Source organism: Epinephelus lanceolatus, chromosome 1 (genome assembly GCF_041903045.1).
Source record: "Epinephelus lanceolatus isolate andai-2023 chromosome 1, ASM4190304v1, whole genome shotgun sequence".
NCBI lineage: Eukaryota > Metazoa > Chordata > Actinopteri > Perciformes > Serranidae > Epinephelus > Epinephelus lanceolatus.
Window position 1 is genome coordinate 8,656,225 of NC_135734.1, and position 21,778 is coordinate 8,678,002.

General features: G+C 40.7%; 1 protein-coding gene across 2 annotated transcripts in view; it reads left to right on the top strand.

Moving 5' to 3' along the window:
* fhit (fragile histidine triad diadenosine triphosphatase) overlaps positions 1-21,778 on the top strand; it is a 552,438-nt gene that overhangs the window by 153,348 nt on the left and 377,312 nt on the right. Inside the window, exon 4 of one of the 2 annotated variants that reach the window (XM_033627621.2) lies at positions 5,541-5,740. The exons of the other annotated variant lie outside the window; for it this stretch is intronic. The gene's annotated coding sequence lies outside the window, so the exon portion shown is untranslated. The remainder of the gene's footprint in view (positions 1-5,540; positions 5,741-21,778) is intronic. 2 annotated transcript variants of the gene reach the window in all.

The following is a 21,778-nucleotide window of genomic DNA, read 5'->3' on the forward strand; positions in this document are numbered from 1 at the left end:
AGCAGGATGGTGCTCCTTCTCATACTTCAGCCTCCACATCAAAGTTCCTGAAAGTGAAGAAGGTCAAGGTGCTCCAGGATTGGCCAGCCCAATCACCAGACATGAACATTATTGAGCATGTCTGGGGTAAGATGAAGCAGGAGGCTTGGAAGATGAAACCAAAGAATCTTGATGAACTCTGGGAGTCCTGCAAGACTGCTTTCTTTGCCATTCCAGATGACTTCATCAATAAGTTATTTGAGTCATTGCCGAGACGTATGGATGCAGTCCTCCAAGCTCATGGGAGTCATACACGATATTAATTCTTTTTCCCAAGGCACCATGACTTTATGTTCTGATGTTATTGGAGCATGTTTGTGTATTCAAAATAAAGTATCATTTCTACAGTACATTATTTTTGTATGCGACAAGACTTTTGTCCAAGCAAGATCTGACCTTTCTGTCCTAATTAAATGATAAAATTCAGTGAATGATGCACAACTTTATTTTGGTATAATAAGCATAATCTAGAGGCCTTTGCCTTTCATATAAGCCATTTCTGATTCCAATTGATCAACTACAAGTCAAGTTATTATTTGTTGTTCCTACAACTTGGATAAGCGACAAGACTTTTGTCAGGGACTGTATAGCTAAAAATTGCCAATCCAGATCTGTTAAGAAAATGCCTTAATTGGCTCCAATACACCCCTACCTCAAGGTTTTAACGAAACAGACACTGTCCATGCGCTCCAATACCCATAGTATGTCAAATGCAATATGCCAAAGATTTGTGGATGCCCTACCATATCCAGTCGCATTTTTTGACTGCTATTCTGGCTATTCTTACTCACAATCCTCTGCGTAGCGCAAGATACGTCACATTGGCTGAGCTGAAAACAGATGACAGCCTTAAACAGCCTTATAACTTAAAAGTTAAAACAGCACACATTGCAAATTAACAACAGCAGAGCTCTGTGGGCTGACCTCCGACTCTGGCGAGCTCTGTGAGTGGCATTTTGTTCCATCTCCAAAATGATGGATAAATGAGAAAGTAGTATGTCCGGACTGAGTAAACACTGTATGCAGCAGTACGTAATTTTAAGGGCACCTGGAGTACCTACTAAAAGTAAAAAGAAAAAATATGCGTTTCAGAACACATGCTGTGACAGTAATGAAACCAGAAGAACTGGAAAGGTGCTATTATCATCAGTTCAGTCAGGACCACTTACATCAAAGAAAACTTTATTTCCATTTACAGTATTATATTTGGCGGTATGGTTCTGTTCTAGGGCCTCTCTGCTTTTCCTAGGTCTATGCAGTAAGCTTCTTCCACGCGTCTACGTGGAGAGATTAAGGTGAAGAGAGCACTCCTCTCCACCCTTCTACGCGCAAACGAGTAGAGAGCAGATAGAGCAAACCTCCCTGCCCTTCCATGCGCCTACATGGAAAACCTAAGGCAGGGAGAGCAGTAGTAAAGACCCCCCAAGAACAGAACAGAGCAGCATCAATGACAAACAGAAATTACATTAATAAGTCAGACACAACATTAAAAAGAGGAGCTGGGGTGGATGTGGGGTGCAGAGCGGCTTGCAGAGGAAGCAGCAACAGTAGGCAGGCCAGAGCAGTTTAAACAGGGCGCCCTAAATGAGATTTGCCAATTGGTTGCATCGAAAGGAATCATGTGATCTATCAGCTCTTCAATTATCTGCATAATGAGTGGTTGAAAAAAAATCCTCAAACATGCTCACAACAGTGTTGTCTGACAAACAATTTAAATACTTCATTCTCATGAGGTATAACCACTGCTTTAGTGGTAAATACATCTAATAAGATGGACTAACCCCTGGAGAACGTGTGAAAATACAGTGTATATGTATTTTTGTCCAAAGTCCAGCTCTGTTCAGATAAGGTACAATCAACCACTCAGCAGTTATGCTTTATAATGCTCTGAACACCCTAAAATGGTAAGTTTATATCATTCCCCCTGCCAGCCCATGAAAACAGCTGAATCAGTCAAAACAGCAAGCACGCAGGACGTTATTTTTTAAAATACAAACAAAAGTCAATAAAGTCTGACACTTTCACTTCCAAGTTTCTGATGTGTTTCAGCCTTAATTGTCAGCACAACTTTAAAGTCCCCGTGTGTAGTACTGGAAATTTCAGATATTTTAGCACATCTCAGTGGTACTATTAAAAACACTTTGGCAGAGAGCAGTGTAGGCCTACTTGTAAAAGTTGGTTTTCATTTTCTAAAATAAACTGAGCACAGAGGAGTGCGGACAGTATGAAAATCACACTTCACTACCACATATTTAAAAAAAAAAAGCCACCTTTAATGTCAGTTTACAAAAAGATAGGACATACAAAGCTACTCAAGGCCCTACTTTAAAGAAACACATTTAGCAAGTAAGTTAATGGATTTCCACATTCAGTGACGGCTGAAATAATCACACATTATATATATTTGTTGGGCAGGACAGTTAATAACCCAACATGCCTTGCAGACTTTCAGTGGTGTCTGTTGATCTTCAGTCAGCAGACTCACTGTTGGTGATGGGGATGTATTTGTCTAACCCCTGGGTCCCTGTGTCACCGCCCCATTACATGCCAGCCCTGGTTTTGTTCCATTGCTTTCTGAATAGTGTTTCTGGCTCCCCAGGGCTGTTAGATTGCTTGGTTATCACCAGGAGGAGATTATTTCTGTCTGGCATTCGGCGTGCCATGGCAGTTATCCAGTGGGATGCTCGCAGGGCTATTGTCTAAGGGCCCAGGGAGGAGACGGCTCCAACATTCAAGACCGTGCCGAAAGGCGGGGGGAGGGAAGAGATGAACCGCTAAAGATGGATGGCCAACACTGCAGGTTTTTTTAATCATTTTAAACCGCATCACTTTGTACACAGTGCACTGAAAAGGGAGGCGTGTTATCCATTTTGCCTGGTACAGACAGGGTTTGTAGCTCGTTCTGTGCAGAGCGGTGTAATAGTACAAACGCTGCCTGTGGAAAGACTTGAGAGGCAAGAGACTGGCTGGACCATTAAATAAACATTGGACAGCAAGTGTTGGCCCACACCATCTGAAGGCAGTCTGTACTCGGCCTTGACCTGTTTGGTTTCACTGTTCTCTCAAAAATTATTTAGCAGCTTTACCCATACCAAATGTTTGTTTTATTTTTTCTCAAACCACATAAAGACAAGACAGTGGGTTGTCAAACTTTTAGTGGCAGAACAAAAAAAAAAAAAATCACATACAGCTGAAAATGCATATGAATATGCACCCAAGCAGTAGCAGTTCTCAGGGGGAGGATTGAGAGGAGGCTAGTGCCCCCCTGCCCCCCTAGCTGTGGCAAATATTTTGGTATAGTTTCACCTCAGAGAGTAGCAATTATAATTACTCACGGGCAGTAATAAATACAGTATACGTTCACACCCAACATAATTTCGTTGTACATCAATGACAGTTAAGTGTCTTATGTCTTACGGATGAGTATTCTTGGGTTTGTTGTGCAGTGTGTATATCATTAGTCTTTTGGAGAACCAAACCAATGGTTGAGCTTAATATATTTGGTGCACCTTTAATATAAAACCTGACACCCAATTTGTAATGGTCTAGAACTGACACTGCATCTAAGAGGACACGTTTATTTATTTATTTTTATTTTATTTTATATACTTTATTAATCCCCCTGAGGGGAAATTAAATGTTTTCACTCCGTTGTCATTAACACACATGCACAAACAGGACCTATACATGCACAAAGTGGTGAGATGTCAGAGTGAGGGGGCTGCCATGGACAGGCGCCCCGAGCGGTTGGGGGGGTCGGTGCCTTGCTCAAGGGCACCTCGGCAGTGCCCACAAGGTGAACTGGCACCTCTCCAGCCACCAGTCCATGCTCCATATTTGGTCCGGGCGGGGACTCGAACAGGCTACTGCCGCATACTGAAATATATGTCTTTACATTACTGAAGTGTCAATGATAAAAAAACAAAAAACAAACAAACAGGAAACTAAATAAAACTTTGCTCTGAACTACACACTATCTACTAATGTTGACAGTGGAGTGACTACAATATGTTTGTAAAGACAAAATATATTATGTACTATTTCGCACTAACAGGATACAAGGTATGCACTAAAGGCCATTAGCCAAACTGCAACTCTGTAATTCTAATTTCAAATGCACACAAAAAAAGAAGTCAAAATGTTTTCCAAACACTCCAACAAATCTGAATAATTACAAAACACAAGTATATAAAATTAGGTTTTGAATTAAAAAAAAAAAAGAACCGTATCACCGAGTGAGACTAGCTGTGTTCGAAACCGTCCATTCACTCACTCACTCACTATTCCCTATTTCGTGTTTACTATATAGTGCACTACATGAGGAACGACTGAACGAGATTTTGGACACTAACTGAAATTTTTTCTTCTTCTTCTCCTCTGGCAAAAGACAACAGCATTGCATTGTGGTATACAGGAGTAAAATGTAGGGTACATCGTTTGTTCACTCACATTTGCTGTGCATTGTGGGTATTTTATAGTCTACTATATAGTGAATGAAATTAACCGCGGAGAATTCGAACAACACTACAAAATGGCGAACACACTATATAATGCACTATATCCGTGATAGGGAGCGATTTCGAACACAGCTACAGTGTTGACCCAAGAGGTGAAAAATGAGCCACTGTGCTGTACCAACTTCTTATTCAGTATCTACAAGCAGCTAATGCATGTGTTTTGGCCTATGTGACTGTGGCATTTAACAAAGATATAATTTCATGTATGTATTGGTCTAAAAGGGCTAAGAGAGCTTGTTGAATGTAGCAGACTCACTGCTCACACACATGTGACCAGTGGATATTGTGAGTTATTGATAATCAGTTCATAAATAGCTGATAGATAAATAAGTTAAATAAATAAGATTACATTACATTACATTCAATAAATAAACTACAGTTCATTTCATGGTGTTTTACAATGAATAAATATGTGTTAATATGTACAAGTTAAAAGCTCTATCTAACTGAGTTCATATATGGGCATGGTTTACTTGACATTTGCATGGTACACTTGTTGCTAGACTTACAGCCTATCTTGTTTGATGCATAATGTCATTCATTCTTTTCTTGGATTGTTATTGGGTACGTTTGTAATATTTAGCCAACCTAAATCTATTCTGAGGTAGAGGGGCGGGACTAAGACCGAAGAGTTAGGTCGCGTGAGGTAAAAGATCAGAATGCTTGAGGGAAGCTGCTCTTTGTACTGTGAGTTGTATGTACAAGGACATCGGGATCAACGGCCAGTTATTCCGTTGGATGTATGTACTTAGTGGATCTATCAGAGGTAACTTCATGTTCCTTGTGATGTTTTATAAACTTTAACTGTCCGTTGTAGTGTCAAACAAATATTGTAGCTAATCGCGGCTAGCGGTTATCCTAGCTACCATAGTGACGTTAGCTAACTGTGTGTTGCTAACAGTAACATAAGTTGAGTGAGGTTCTTTCTAGTTCAAATTGAAATGGTGTTGGGACTTTATAGCTCAGACTGTCCTGTTGATTCAGGAGTCGGACAGTCGAGGTCAAGTTTGAGAGATCAGGAAAACTCTCCAGTGGACGACTAGAGACTGATTTCCTGTCCCGCTGCTGTGCCTTGGACTGTGGTGGTTCTTCGCGCCCTGTGTCCCTCACATTGTCCTGCGCTCGCGCTGAGCGTTGCCCCCTGTCTCTGCCTCTCTTCGCCACTCTACGTTTCCCTGGGATACGTGAGTACTCACCCCCCAAATTGTGCACGTGCTTTTGTTTGATACTTGTATCTGAAGTGGCAACCACAGTTTTAAGGCCCCAACGTTGTGTGTGAGGGTGTGTGTGTGTGTGTGTGTGTGTGTGTGAGTGTGAGACAGACAGTGTGGGCCCACATTTTCATTTCATATAACTGGTACATAATACAGTTGGTTTTATACATTGGAGTTGACTACGAGGTTTTATTGGAAGCTACACATTTATTCGTTTGTTGAACTGAATGGGAGTTTAGGCTTTGAGCCAATACATTTGTTTATATAAATTTGATACTGTGACATTGTATTTTAATTATTATTGTCATTGTCCTTTTGATAAAATCCCTTATTCTAGCATCCTGTTAATAAATACCTACCTTTTGGTATTATTGGATTTAAAGCAAATGTGTTGCATCATAGATATTTAAATTAGACAATTCATTGTGGTTATATAAATGCATAAATAGATTAAAAGGTTTAAAAAGAAGTCATTCATACTACTTCCACACTGTTCCACACAGTTAATGGAGGCACCGCCAAGAGTCATAATTTAAGTTAAGAAACATTTGGTATTAGTTCAAACAGTTTATTGATTGAGGTAGTAGCGCCACTTATTAAAAGCAGAACCCAGGCCCTGCCCACATGGGAGGGTGTTACACACAGGGGATGTATGAGAAGACACAAATGCTCCAGACTGTGACTTTTTACTTTATCCAGACTTAAATTTTGTTCAGCCATGCCAGCTCATGCAGTGTGACTTCAGTGATTTTGACTTTTAGTCAGTCTTGTGTTCTATCATTTTGGTCCAGAGTGATTTATTTATTGGATGGATTGCCATGATATTTTGGACAGAGGTTCATGGTACCCAGAAGATGACTTGATCAGGGTCCGACATTAACGGTTGCCCGAATGCCCGGGGGAAGTAAAAATAGCCGGCGGGCCAGCAGACCCTGCGCAGACATGCCCGATCGGGCAAGCAGCACCGACTCGGACACACACACACCGGACAGCCTCTCAGTCCTTACCCGCTAACGTTAGCTCATGTACAACACAGGTACCACACAGAAACTTTTACAAAGGGTCATAATGTGCTTCTAGTGACTGTCAAATCACCAGCGAAAGATGTTTTAAATGCGGACACGGAGAGCAGAGCGATAGATAAGAACAGCATGCTGCCTGCTCTCAATGGACAAAGATCCTCTGAGAAGAAAGACGGTTAAATCTGCTCTGTCGCCAGGAACAAACTGGGAGGCAAAGATCCTCTCTGATGAAGAGGGCTCACTTTGCTGCAGGGTTCACCAAAACATTTTTTTGTTTTTTTCTTTTAATAAATTGAACACACATTAAAGAACATACAAGATCCTGTAGAGAATTAATACATATAATACAATACAATAAACATTGTCAAATTAAATGAAGGAAGAGGATTTTTTTTAAAGGCAAATTAAATATTGGGTATTTATGTTAAAATATACATAGAGACATATAAATAATTGTATATAATAATTGTATATAATTGTGTATAATTAAAGATATGTAGGCTATGTTAGGTGAATACTCCTGTCAGTGACCCTGACCACTGGCATTGGCAAAAGAACAGGAGTTGGTCCCTGGACGCTGCACTGCGGCTGCCCACTGCTCCCAGTGTATACAGTAGGATGGGTCAAATGCAGAGGTCAAATTTTGTTTCAGTGTATGTAATGTACTGAGAAAGGACAATAAAGAATCTTCTAATAATAATTTCTTAATAACTAGGAGATAACAACAGAATAAAGAGATTTCAAAGACTTAAAAAATAAGGGACATGAATCAAAACAACAAGAAACGAGATATATCCCCAGTCATGCACACCCAGTTTTAATAAACTCAGTACTGTTTTTCAACACATATATTGTTTTGTCTTCATGCAATGTCATAAGCACATATTGTTATTGCGTAAGATATAAGTCATGAGCGAAAATATGCACCCCACAGCCAGAAAAAGAACCTCTTAGGCAGGGCAAGTAAGAATTTAGATGGGGCAAGTAGATTTGAGAAGTACTTGCCCGATAGGGCAAGTAGGAAAAAACCTTAACGTCGGACCCTGATCAGTGAAGAGTGAAGAGTTGGGACACAGGGTAGATCTTACTACATCAGTACATCAAACATACTTCATTGTCTCAACAAGCACAGCAGGTATAGAAAACTAAATGATTTTCCTTTCATTGTTATTGAGTTTTATTTGGTGTTGTGATATAAAAACACATCATCTTTGTATCCCTTCATCACTTTTTTTAATTCCACAAAAAGCACCACTCAGCAAGGATCGAATTGCCTGTCACCTTTAATAAAACAACTCGACATTCCTCAGTTAGGTCTGACAGACCTTTTTTTTGCGTCTACTTATACAGGCTACTGTGCCCTTGAATCCTGACATGGATATTGATATTCACAAGGCTTGTTGATGCAGATTTAATGAGATAAAACAGCAAACCATATTCAACAGGGTCCCTCTTTTGGTCTCCCAATACTTTGGAGCTTTGATTTGCGCCATAAATATATGACTGTAGTTTGGTAGGAATTGAACAGGCCCTATTATTCATGTCAGGACTAAGGGATAGTAAATATAAGCGAACAACGTGGCACAGGGGGTGATAACAAGCCTAATTTATGCTGATGTTGTGCTATAAACTATTTATGGAGGCTGTTAGTGATTGTCAGCTTTATATTGCTATCCCAGCAGCTATAAAAAAAAAGAAAAAAAGAATCTAAAAACCATTTAAGGTGAATGTCAGAAACAAACAGTGACATGTTACAAGCTGTTGTCCCAAGCCGGCAGAGTATTGTTTGTCTTGAATCCCACGAAGCAGCTAAGGCTCATTTCATTCCCTTTCTTCTCTAATTGTCAGTTCCATAATGGGACCTTGGTGTCCAGATGGCATGTAGTCTGATCACTCTCAGAAGGCTGGTGTGGAGGTTTGGTGGGGCTTTGAGCATTTGCTTTCTCCCAGGATCACTGTGGGAATGCATTAAAGGCCTTTTGTTCATTTTTCACATTTCTCAGATACTATCTAAAGGTTCACTGCTCACTTTCCTAGATGAGATTCAAGTGACCTTGGAGAGCGTTTGCCGTCTTAATGAACATCATCGGTATTCGTCCATGGCACGGCTTAGCCAGATTGATCTGTAGTGGATTCCCTTGGTTTTTTCGCTAAGATCTGTGCATTTCAACAAGGGCTGTCCAAGGCTGCTGGATGGGGAGATGGACTTTGAAGTGAGGCTTTAGCTTACAGAGAGCGCAGCTGGATCCATAGTCTTCCCACATGTCCATCACTAACCCCCTCATCCTCCTGAGCACCAGTCTTCAGTCCACCAGGGAGCCCTGGGAGCCCATGCCTGTTAGAAAACTGTGAGCTGTGCACTTTCCCTGCTTTTCATGCCCTCTTTTTTGGCTTGCATTCAAGTTACATCAGCTTCCATTATAAAGCACCTAAGGAGTATTACATGCCTTTTTTGCAAAATGTGTATTTCTTCACTTAAGCCATACATTCTCCTTCATTTCATTGTTGTGTAACACAGAGGAAAAGTGCTAATATCTATATGTCTGTCTTTCTGTCTGTCTGCCTGTCTACACCTTTCATCCCTTCTTCATGGACATTACCTTAAGGATACACTCCATGATTTTGACTTCAGAATGATTCCCCCCCCCCCCCCATGTGGTTTAAGTTGTATTAAACCACATGACATCAAATGATTATCATTAAGCAAATGATTTTGTGACAAAAAACTGCAGTTCATTGAATGACTAAAAAAAAAAAAAGATTTTGGTCTCTATAACTTATTCCCTCTTTTCTGACAACTGAACAGGGTTCAGTTTTTATTAAGGCTTAAAATAATGCATAATTGTGTGGCTGCTTTGGGTGACAGTTGAGTGCAGTCTGTTCATAAGTTACTATCATCAGGGTTCCTACGCAAGTATGGAAAGTTTGGCAAAGTATGGAAATAAATTTGATCAATTTCCAGGTATTAAAAAGTATGGAAAATGAAAAATAAAGTATGGAAAAATATTTGTTTCCAGACTATTACCACTGTTCTAAAATACTGTTTTCTAAAATAGAAAATTAGGTATTTCCAAAAATAATTTAATCAATCCGGATCGTGTTTTATGCTGGGCCAAGCACAGTTTGTGTGAGAGCAAACGTCTCAGAAAACATACCGCCCCTTTTACAAGAAGACGAGTTTCACGTGGTTCACAATGGATGGCTTGACAGTACCGTATATAAATACTGGTTGGCCAAGGATTCCCAATTCACACACAGAGCTAGATGCAAGCTTTGTGTGAAATTGTTTGACATCGCCAACATGGGGGAGAAGGCGATTCTGAGCCACATGAAAGGAAAAAAAACACAGACGTCTCGTTACTGCATCGCTTGCACCCAGAGTCCCAACCTTTCTGCCTCAGCCCAGACATTGAACTTACCTGAGTTTTATTTGCATGCCATTATGGTACTTGGCTACAATCGCCTATTAAGAATAATTAAATATGATGTGAAATATGATACACTGATATATTTACTCAGATGTCGCATATTCTCTGCAAACAAAACAAAACAAAAAAAAACACAGATTAGTCTGGAAATTAGGGTATGGAAAAGTATGGAATTTTGAAATTCCAAATGTGTAGGAACCCTGTATCATTATAGACAATGTTGATTAGTTAACATAATCATGGCATTGCACCAGATTTATAGAGTAGAGGTGTAGCCATAGCTGTTCCTATTTCAGTGTGATTTTAATTCATGGATGGTAATTGTAATGTTTTGGTTACCAAAAAAAATCCTTCTTTGATATTTGGTTGTACTAAAAGGCCCTCTAAAGAGTCATATATTCATTTTTTTCAGTAATTATATTTTGATTGAATCGTTTTAAACCTGTTTTTGATTTTCAACCATAGCTGTAAATGCACCGCCCTAACTAAGCTAGCAGCTATTTTTAGGGTTAGCTCTACTCTCTTGTCCATATATGGTCACTTCTGGTTCCAAAAATCCAAGATAGCAAGGGCCGAAATGCCAAACTCGAGGCTTCAAAATGAGGCTCCACACACCAATGGGTGATGTCACAGTGACTATGTCCATTATGTATACAGTCTGCAGGTCAAACAGGATTTCATCATGGCTTAGAGGTAGGAAGGAGCAGTTCCAGTTTTGAGCTGGATTAAGCTTTAGAGGAAAGTCAGTGTAGTTAATGGAGAAAAGGAGTTGCAGAGAGAACTGATGGTGGTTGAACACCAGACAGGCAGCAGCATTCTGGACCAGCTGCAGCAGGCCAATGGAGGATGTAGCTCCAGTCAGGGGGCAGCTGCAGTAGTCTAGGAACAAGATGATAAGCACCTGGATCACCCTCCTAGTGAGGAAGGGGTGAGTCCTCCTCATTGCGTACAGGACAAATTTACAGGATGAGTTCCATGTTGTTTTGGGTCACACTCAGATTTCTCACAGTCTGAGCTGGCATCACCACAGTGTTGTATACCGTAGTTGGCATTATGTACAGTTGGCTGAGCTTTAGGTGGTGCACTTACACCAACAGCAAATCACACTTTCAAATGATCAGTGCATCTTTAACCATAGCATAACCTTCGTAAGTTGCTACACACATATTACAGGAATGACCAACTCTAAAGGCTAAAACACACTGGCACCAAACGGCACCATCAAAACAGTGATCCCTGTCATTTTCTATGTACAACCCCACACCAATGGCCAGAAGCATGAGGGCACACAGCCCTGCGACACATTTCAAGCTACTGTTCTATTTCTAGCCTTGCTGCTCCTTAATTAGACACATTTATTCCCCATTCTCTCCCTGCTTGTACATACCTGCTCCCATAGCAGCTCTTATTCTCTGCTACTGTGGCAGCTCAACTCCTCTCTTAACCTTGGATGTATAAAGCAACCTGCCTGTGGCTGTTGCAGTCTCTCATGTGTATTGAGGAATGGGTATAATTGAAAGTTGCCAAGCAGGGTCCAAAACTAACACTTGCCACTTGACAGTTACGGGTAGATTTTGTCTCTGGCTGGTAAATTTTTAAGACCACTTGCCACTCTGGTGAGTTATTTTTTTACCAGCGAAAAATGCATTTTTTGTTACTGGAGAACGATGTTGGCATCGGCTGGTTTCCTGGCAGAGTAATGTGTATTTCAGGCAGAGACGATCTTTGGTCATGTAAGTGCGTCAGTCAAGACGTCATCACAGCATGCCGAGGTGGATAGCTGTTGTTAGACTCGTTCGAGATGAACTGCGCCTTACCTGGAAAGTAGACGAGAGCAGGTGACAAAAAGCTGCGGTGAAGTCGGACAGTTTCCCGACAGTTTCCAGCAGCCTTCAGTCTGTACAGGAAGTCACAGGCACGTTTACATCCTGTCTGGAATGATGTCAATTCATTACAAAAGTGATAAGACCCATATATCAGTTTGTTCTCAATCTCCAGTTGTTTTAATTATGATAGATTAATTTATTAAAATACAGGTGATCTGTAGTTTATGTTCATGGTTGATCCTCCATTTGACATGAATTCTCCTGTAAATCAGCATCATATCAGTTTGACCTGTCCCCTCAACTACACAGGCTAAATACAGTGTCTGAATATAAGGTTCATATTTTCAGGGGAAAAAAATACAAGACAACAGCTTTCATTAAGGCTCAGTCAGATACAGTCAGGGCTTCACATCTGTACACGTTATTTTAAGAATCCTCACATCCCACTGACCACCAGTCTCTGTGTTGCTAAATACTTCAATAATTAAAAAAGTCCAATATTAATACACAGTAGACTCTGTGTAGTTTATGATGAATGTAGGCCTATTCAGTCTCTGACAACTGAACTTCACCATCAGTCACACAACATGTTTTCTGTTACAGAATAAACCTTCAAATCAGACAGATACAATCTTAATCTCTAATATTCAACAAAAATGAAAAGTTTATCTAAAACGTCATCTTGTTGAGTCGAAATCTAAACCAGTCAGCTGTTAGATCAGGTGAGAGTCAGGCGGTGCAGTCAGTGGAGAGCAACTGCAGCACCTGGCTCTACAAACTGCGGCCACCTCGCTCTTGCGGTTTTATCACCGTCCACTTTTGTAATATGTCAGAGCAAGTCAGGATGAAATCGGACACAAAACTAACCGGCATGCATTGTGCGCCGATCGCTGGTGATCGAATCTGCGCAGGCCTGGCTCATCTCAAACGAACCTATTGTTAATGTACCTCCATGCTCTGAACCCCCGTAGAAGAAGAAGAAATAAGAAAAGGTATCATGTGGCGATGCTGGCCAGGTATTGTGGAGCCTTCTGCAAAAAAACAAAAAACTGAAGCAAAAGAACCTGCTGAGGCTGAGATTTTACCAAGAGACGGAGGTTAATGCTGCTGCTGCTGCTCCTGCCACCGCCACCCCCCAGTCTCATCCACCGGCAGCATTAAGTGACTTGACTTTTTTTTCCTTTAAATTATTATTGTTATTTGGTTGGCTGGTAAAGTATCTGTCTGGTTGGTAACTTTTTCACTTACCAGCCAGCCTGGCTGGTAAGTGAAAAAGTTAGTTTTGGACCCTGTTGCCAAGGTCAACAAATATCCATAGCTTCATGACCCACAATCCGGTCATTTTAAAGACATTGACAAAAAAGATATTGCCTGGTGGGCCACAGCTCTTGAAATTGGCTCTTGTGGTGAGTAATTAAGTTTAATTAGTGGGTGTCCAGACATGATTTTAAGCTAATGCACAGGTAAAAGAAGTAAACATCTTTTAGTAAAGTAGTAGCCTAATAACTGTGTGTGGTCTTCTAGGTTTTCTATTGATGCGCTGCAGTGCAATACTTCCTAATAGTGCCAGGGGTGGCACTTGATGTGGGTTATCATGTGCCATGACACTGTGGTGCCAGTGTGTTTCCAGCTTACCATGTTGATGGCAAACATTGTACAGATGTTAAATATGAACATTCTCTTTGAAAGTTTTTATTTGATTTGGTTTGTTTTTTTGATTAATTAAAGGACTACAGTGCGTCCAACAAACCTTGAACTTTTAGTCAAGAGCCTGCTTTTTGCTTCCCATGTAAGTTTTAAAGCAAACCATGTTTTTTTTTTTTCTTTTCCCCGAACTCTAATCATGTGCTTTTGTTGCACAAGGAAACTACCTATACTACCTTATACTACCTATTGGGTTGTCACGTTAACCACTGCCCATTGTGTAACGTTATTAAAACAGGAAATTTGTGTGTCCACTAGGGCTGCTTGATTAATCGAATTTTAATCCAGATTACGATTTGGGCTTTCAATGATTATGAAAACAGAATAATCGACATAAAAGGATTATGCGATTCTTGTCAGTTTTCTCTTGTTGTCTCGTGTTGCAAATCAAACGCATCCGGAAGCCTCCCCCCCCCGCTCCCCTCCTCTCCTCTTTTCACTCCACGAGCCAGTGAAGTAGGTGAACTATGAGTAACGCAGGGGCAGGTGATCACAGAAGATTTCAAAAACAGTGTGCGGAAAATGGCAAAGGCAGAGCGAGAGAGGTTGGTCTGTGTGTGTGTGTGTGTGCGCACGTGTCTGTGTGTGTTTGTATGTGTGTGTGTACATCGGGGCCGAACTCCGCCGTGCGCGATACAGAGAGCAGAGGAGAATTTTAAATGCGCATGTAGAGACAGAAATGACATGCCGTCGTGTAAACAACATAAGTCATCACGTGCGCCGCATAATTGTTTGCATAATCATGATTTCAATTTTGACCAAAATAATTGTGATTATTATTTTTGCTATAATCGAGCAGCCTTAGTGTCCACCACAACAAAGAATACTACATGACTTTCCATTGGCATTGTTTCCGTGATGCTAAATTTTAACATGTGCCACCACCATCTAATGTGGTGTTAAGAGGTCAAGGTAATTTCACGTATTTCTGTGAACCCTGCTGTCTTAATTAAAATGAAAATCTTTAGCGCTCATCTACAATGGCTAGGCATTATCTGCACTGTATTGTGAATTGTTCTTAAGGAGATTTTCCTTAAGATTCATGTGGCCCATGGTATGCATGTCATGTTCTGACAAGAAATCAATAGCAGCAGTTTGTACCTGAACCTCTATGGGGTTTTAAGAATAGTTCAGTTGTTCTTACCAATTGAATCATATAAACTGTGGGAGCAGAATCCCCATTAAATCCCCAGCCTTCACAGCTTCCACCCTTCAATCAGCATGTGTACAGATACAGGTGGATACTTTTATGCCTTCTCCCTTGTGTTCAATAGAACAGAAGGCAGAATCCTATCTTAAACCCTCTTTATTTGATTTACACTGGTAGTACAGACTGGATGTTTTGGCAGTCACACTCCAAAATATAAAAACCATCACGTTGCATTTGTCAGTCTGTGGCTCCCATTTAATCATCAGTATAACATTTGGGACTTTTCCATTGCCGATTACATTCTAGTCACAGAAATGAGCAACTGTTTTACTCTAAAAAAAAATTCATGTCTAAAACTTTAAAGAATGTAGAACAAAGCCTCCATGTTTTTACCACATTTGAAGACGTGTTTATAATCCACAAAGATCCTTCTGTCCGACAAAAAATATTCCCTCTGCTGTGCTGTGAAATAGGATTTTGCACTGTTTCACCTCAACCAAGTAAAGCAAAACAGTCATGTGTCCATGCTCTTACTGAATGAACAATAAGACTTGATCCATGCCAAGAAAACATAAAGATTAATACTGGCACTTGACATCTGTCAGAAATACTGAATAGTACTTGATGTAGAGGATTAACAGATGATTTTTACTTTAAGTGGTTGATTCTATAAACAGTACTATGTATGGGTTCCTTAAAAAGCCCTTCCTTTCGGTTAACAGTGGGAGATTATAATTTTCCAGGTCTGACATGACAGAATGGCTATCTATTGTAACAGTACAAATGAAATAAGTGCATATTTTTCTTGCACGTGAAAAGACAGTTAAGGAAGGTTCATGGTCAGCGCAAGCAGTTGATGATAATCCCACCAGAGATACCTACGGCATTTTAGCTTAGCCTCTGATTCATCCATTGGTATTACCACCAAAACATTAAATGATATTGTCCATGTGCAAGACTGGCCAGAAGCTGAGACTGTGATAAAATACTGTGATAGAGAGCAGTGATCATGTTGAGGAGGTTTGCTGAAAGGAAGATAACTGAGCTGTTTTTTTTAACTTGCGTCATGTTGTCTTGACCAATATCAGAAACTTGTAGAAGACACAATCAGCCCAAGCTGATCAGTCGCAGTCCTTACTATCTCAACATTTAGTCGCATTTTTTAGGAGGTCCACGTCAGCTACAGCATCTATGTGTAAAGGCTCTGTAGTCACACTGTAACCCCTGAATGCACTGCAATTATAATTGACAGTAGGACATTTAGCTGTTTCTTGTCTTTTCACCTTTGCTGTAGTGACATGTCCTCCTTCCCAGATCTTATCAATACAATGTTTATAGATAGCACCACAGGAGCGATGGCCAACACTCTTTTTGTTTTTATAAAGTGGACTGTTGTTACTTACCAAAACTCTTTGTTGAAATTATCTAGCAGATATTGCAGAGCAATGCTCTGGTTTAACTTTGACCTCCAACCGTACTTAAGATGTGTGTAGTGAAAAGAAAAAAAAACATGTCCATTTGAGCTAAAGCTTCCAAGTACACAAATCTATTAAAAGAGTACTCAGCCACTTTAGCATTGCAATTTCAAGGTGGACATTTTTTAAAAGGACCAAATCAATACAAAACCAGAGGTATCTTTTCTTCGCTACTCTGTGCATTTTTCTTTGTTGTCAAAACCCTACTAGCTTCATTACCCTGCTAATCAGTAGCTGAGAGTTCGGTTAAAGATTCTGGTTTGGCAGATATTTTTCAAGATTCCATTTTTATTTAATCAAAACTTAAATTCACAAGAATCACACAGACCCATGAGGGGTGGCTTTATTTTCACAATGATCACTAATAGCGGCCATATAATCAACTCACTTGCTATGGTACCAGAAGACATTTTCTGGTTTCTGAGCCAATGTGTGGTGATATAAACTGATGGTTTTGAAAAACACATTAGTTACGTTAACCATTAATGGTAACACAACAGTGGACAAAAACAGCAAGTGAGATGTTTTATTTTATTGTTTTCTCGCCTTCCAGTATTGAACATACCTACACCGTCACAAGTTCCTTTTAAAAGCAACACAAACACCAAATTTATGGCAGAAGTATTGTCAGGTGGTGGGGGAGGTTTAAATTGAGTCTAGGTGCAAAGCTTAAACTGGCTTTACTCTATAGTCTAGTAGGAAGGGGGGGGGGTCCCCATGGTCACGGTGGATTTCTAAATGAAATCTTTATTTTTGGAATCGTGAAGGTCTGTAGATAATGAATTTTGATCTTCCCATCGTGAAAAAGGGTAGTCCTCGGAATTCCGGCGGAATTTTGAATTCCGTCAGTCGGAATATATGGAAAAAGTTAAAAATCAAATGTATCCACAACTTTTGAACCATATATTGTACAGAGACAAATAAACCATCTTTTTTGCATAAATTAAGCATGAGAAATCAAACAAAATGGTTATTTTAATGATTTAAAATGTATGTCTATGCGTAATTGGCTTTTCTTTGCAAAATTTAGCAGGAAAAATATGAAAAAAGCTATGACCTATAGGAAATCTTCCCAATTTGTCCGTATTTGGTGAGAAACATCAGCTTATTAATAGCTATAGAAAACTGCCCAGCACTCCAAGCTTTCATTTGATTGGTTACATGTTGCTGTAACTAAACAAATAAAGTCTGGGAGACTGTTAGAGCTATGTCTACTCCCAAATTTGTGATAGACAGGTCAAAATGAGGGATAACCATAACTCTTGAATCATACATCATACATCATATAAAAATAAACCAATTTTAATGAATCAATCAATGAATCAATCAAAAATATTAATTAATTAATTAATTAATAATAATTAAAGATAAAAAGATAAAAGATCAAACTTAAAAGAACAAGGCACTAAACACATGAAAACAAACAATCACACATTAAAAGCAGGTTTGAAGAGGTTTTGATCAGAGATTTGAACATGGGCAGATTGGTGCAGTCTCAGATGTGTATGGGTAAAGAGATCCAGGGGGAGGAGGCAGCTATGGAGAAGGCTCTGTAGTTGGTTGGCATCAAAGGATCGAAGACTGCAAGGAGTGTGGTGGTGGAGCAGGTCGGTGAGGTAGGAGGGGGCGTGGTTCTGGAGGGCTTTGTGGGTGAGGAGAGGGACTTTGAAATGGATTCATTGATGAATTAATATACAGTACAGGCCAAAAGTTTGGACACACCTTCTCATTCAATGTGTTTTCTTTATTTTCATGACTATTTACATTGTAGATTCTCACTGAAGGCATCAAAACTATGAATGAACACATGTGGAGTTATGTACTTAACAAAAAAAGGTGAAATAACTGAAAACATGTTTTATATTCTAGTTTCTTCAAAATAGCCACCCTTTGCTCTGATTACTGCTTTGCACACTCTTGGCATTCTCTCAATGAGCTTCAAGAGGTAGTCACCTGAAATGGTTTTCCAACAGTCTTGAAAGAGTTCCCAGAGGTGTTTAGCACTTGTTGGCCCCTTTGCCTTCACTCTGCGGTCCAGCTCACCCCAAACCATCTCGATTGGGTTCAGGTCCGGTGACTGTGGAGGCCAGGTCATCTGCTGCAGCACTCCATCACTCTCCTTCTTGGTCAAATAGCCCTTACACAGCCTGGAGGTGTGTTTGGGGTCATTGTCCTGTTGAAAAATAAATGATCGTCCAACTAAAGGCAAACCGGATGGGATGGCATGTCGCTGCAGGATGCTGTGGTAGCCATGCTGGTTCAGTGTGCCTTCAATTTTGAATAAATCCCCAACAGTGTCACCAGGAAAACACCCCCACACCATCACACCTCCTCCTCCATGCTTCACAGTGGGAACCAGGCATGTGGAATCCATCCGTTCACCTTTTCTGCGTCTCACAAAGACACGGCGGTTGGAACCAAAGATCTCAAATTTGGACTCATCAGACCAAAGCACAGATTTCCACTGGTCTAATGTCCATTCCTTGTGTTTCTTGGCCCAAACAAATCTCTTCTGCTTGTTGCCTCTCCTTAGCAGTGGTTTCCTAGCAGCTATTTGACCATGAAGGCCTGATTCGCGCAGTCTCCTCTTAACAGTTGTTCTAGAGATGGGTCTGCTGCTAGAACTCTGTGTGGCATTCATCTGGTCTCTGATCTGAGCTGCTGTTAACTTGCGATTTCTGAGGCTGGTGACTCGGATGAACTTATCCTCAGAAGCAGAGGTGACTCTTGGTCTTCCTTTCCTGGGTCGGTCCTCACGTGTGCCAGTTTCGTTGTAGCACTTGATGGTTTTTGCGACTCCACTTGGGGACACATTTAAAGTTTTTGCAATTTTCCGGACTGACTGACCTTCATTTCTTAAAGTAATGATGGCCACTCGTTTTTCTTTAGTTAGCTGATTGGTTCTTGCCATAATATGAATTTTAACAGTTGTCCAATAGGGCTGTCGGCTGTGTATTAACCTGACTTCTGCACAACACAACTGATGGTCCCAACCCCATTGATAAAGCAAGAAATTCCAATAATTAACCCTGATAAGGCACACCTGTGAAGTGGAAACCATTTCAGGTGACTACCTCTTGAAGCTCATGGAGAGAATGCCAAGAGTGTGCAAAGCAGTAATCAGAGCAAAGGGTGGCTATTTTGAAGAAACTAGAATATAAAACATGTTTTCAGTTATTTCACCTTTTTTTGTTAAGTACATAACTCCACATGTGTTCATTCATAGTTTTGATGCCTTCAGTGAGAATCTACAATGTAAATAGTCATGAAAATAAAGAAAATGCATTGAATGAGAAGGTGTGTCCAAACTTTTGGCCTGTACTGTATGTAAAAGAATATTTGTTCAATCCTACCACATTGTACTTACTTCACCATGAGATGATTCCAGATGTTGTGCTTTTCCTTCCACAATGGCAATCGCCATGCCACACTTCTCGAGTCGTGTCACTGCAGCTTTGCTCCCCCACACCTGGAGAAGTAGCTGGCAGAGTTGCTGCTTGTTGTCATCATTGGTTAGGAACTGTTTGAAGTCAACAGGCTTCCTAGTGGATGGACCACCCATGATGTTTTTTTGAGATGAGCCACGCCGCAATCTCTCCTGTGCTTTGACAGACCCTGCATGATAGCAGTCGAGAACACAAAGTTTTTTTTGGCAACCATCTGGTCCAGCACCTGGAGGCAAATTTCACCACATGTGTCTGGCAGATTAACAAGTGTGTGGAATAATGCCATGCCATCTTGTATGTAAAACGCATCTTTTGGGTAGGGAACTTCCTCAGGTGAGTCTTCCAGCAAAAAGTGCAACATAATGGCCTTATTTGTTTTGGCAAAAAATCCATCAGCAGTGCCAAGGCTGGGAGGGACAGGAGTGAGTGAGTGTCGCATCAGTTCATCGATGTTGAGAGGTTCCTTAAGGAGCTGTGACTTCACAAGAAGCATGAAGGCCAAGTTGCTCTGTTCACTGTACTGGATGAGCTGAAAATAAAGGACAGTAATGTCTTACTTCTCATTTTGGTTTATTTGAAATGTCGTATTAAAATATGTGTGTATAACATGTAAAAGTATATCTAATCAGTGAAATTGGCAGTCTTATACCTTTCCCTGTGAGGTGGGTAGTTTAATCGCCTTGTTGGAAGCCTCCATCGTTTTCAGCTTCTGTCTCTTGATGGGTTCAAAGAAGGTGTCTTCAGGATTACCATTTTGGAAACGATCCTTGATGAATGCCTCCTTTGCTTCCATGCCACCTGTGTCAGCTCGCATCACATCTATCTTGACCTCAAGAGGAACAGTAGCACCAAATGCTATGTTGTAGAGGTGATCTTTATCACTAACAGTGAAGGGGTCAGTGAAGTTTCGGATAGCACTGAGTGTTCTCTGGACTGCCTCCTCACTTTTCTTGATCTCAGCTGCCTCAAGCTCACTATGCTTTCCTGACTTAGTAGGACAATCTGTGTCATCGATGAGTCCACACATCTCAAGCAGCCTCTCAAAATACTGGGTGTGAGCAGATGTGGTGTGGCACCAGCGTTGATAGGCACCAAACATGGAGAACAGTCCCCCTAGACCACCTGAAAAGGGTAATATATTATTCCTGTTATAAAAAAATAAATAAAAAACACTGAATGGTTTCATGTAATACACCACTGTAGTTAATATAATCACCTTCAGACTTAGCAAGCTTCATGAATGTTTCCTCCATGGTCTTGTCCACTGCACTGAGTGCACCGGGAATGAGTGAGCGTGCTACTGAGATGCCACCCCTCTCAAGAAGGTCCTTTGCACCAGGGTGAGACAGCTCGAGGTTGGTGAGGAACACCTCTAACCAGACCAAATACCTGTGGAGCATGTTATAAAGTAAGTTCTAAAATTAATCCTGGCAGGCTTTATAAAGCAGGCTAAATAAATGTGGTTTTATGCCCAAACATGTCTTACCTGGAGTAGTTCGGCCCATCAAACGCGAAGAACAGATTAGCCATCTCCCCATTGCACTTGTGAAAGAGCTTGAGGTTGTTGGTCTTGACAGTGTAGATTAGCATGAGGATGAGGCGGACGTGTTTGATGAAGCCAAACCAGAAGTTTCCAGTCTTGCCCAGATGATTGGCACCCACTTTGTCCTCAAACTCAATATACTTGTTGATGATGGTGACGGTAGAGGTGTCCTGCATGGCAAGGTTAAGATGCTCTCGGTTGCAGGACTTCACCAGGTTCAGAAGGGACATTATATTTTCTACCTGGATATTTTCCTCCTCCACAAACCTTTCCATAAGCAGCCGTTCCATTGCCTCACAGACGGTCTTCAGGCAGAACAGTGCTTTTGCATAAGCCTTCCCACTGAGAACACTGTTCAAGCAGCCACTGGTGATCAGGCCAGCCTCGAGGATGACCTCAGCATAGCCTGACCCA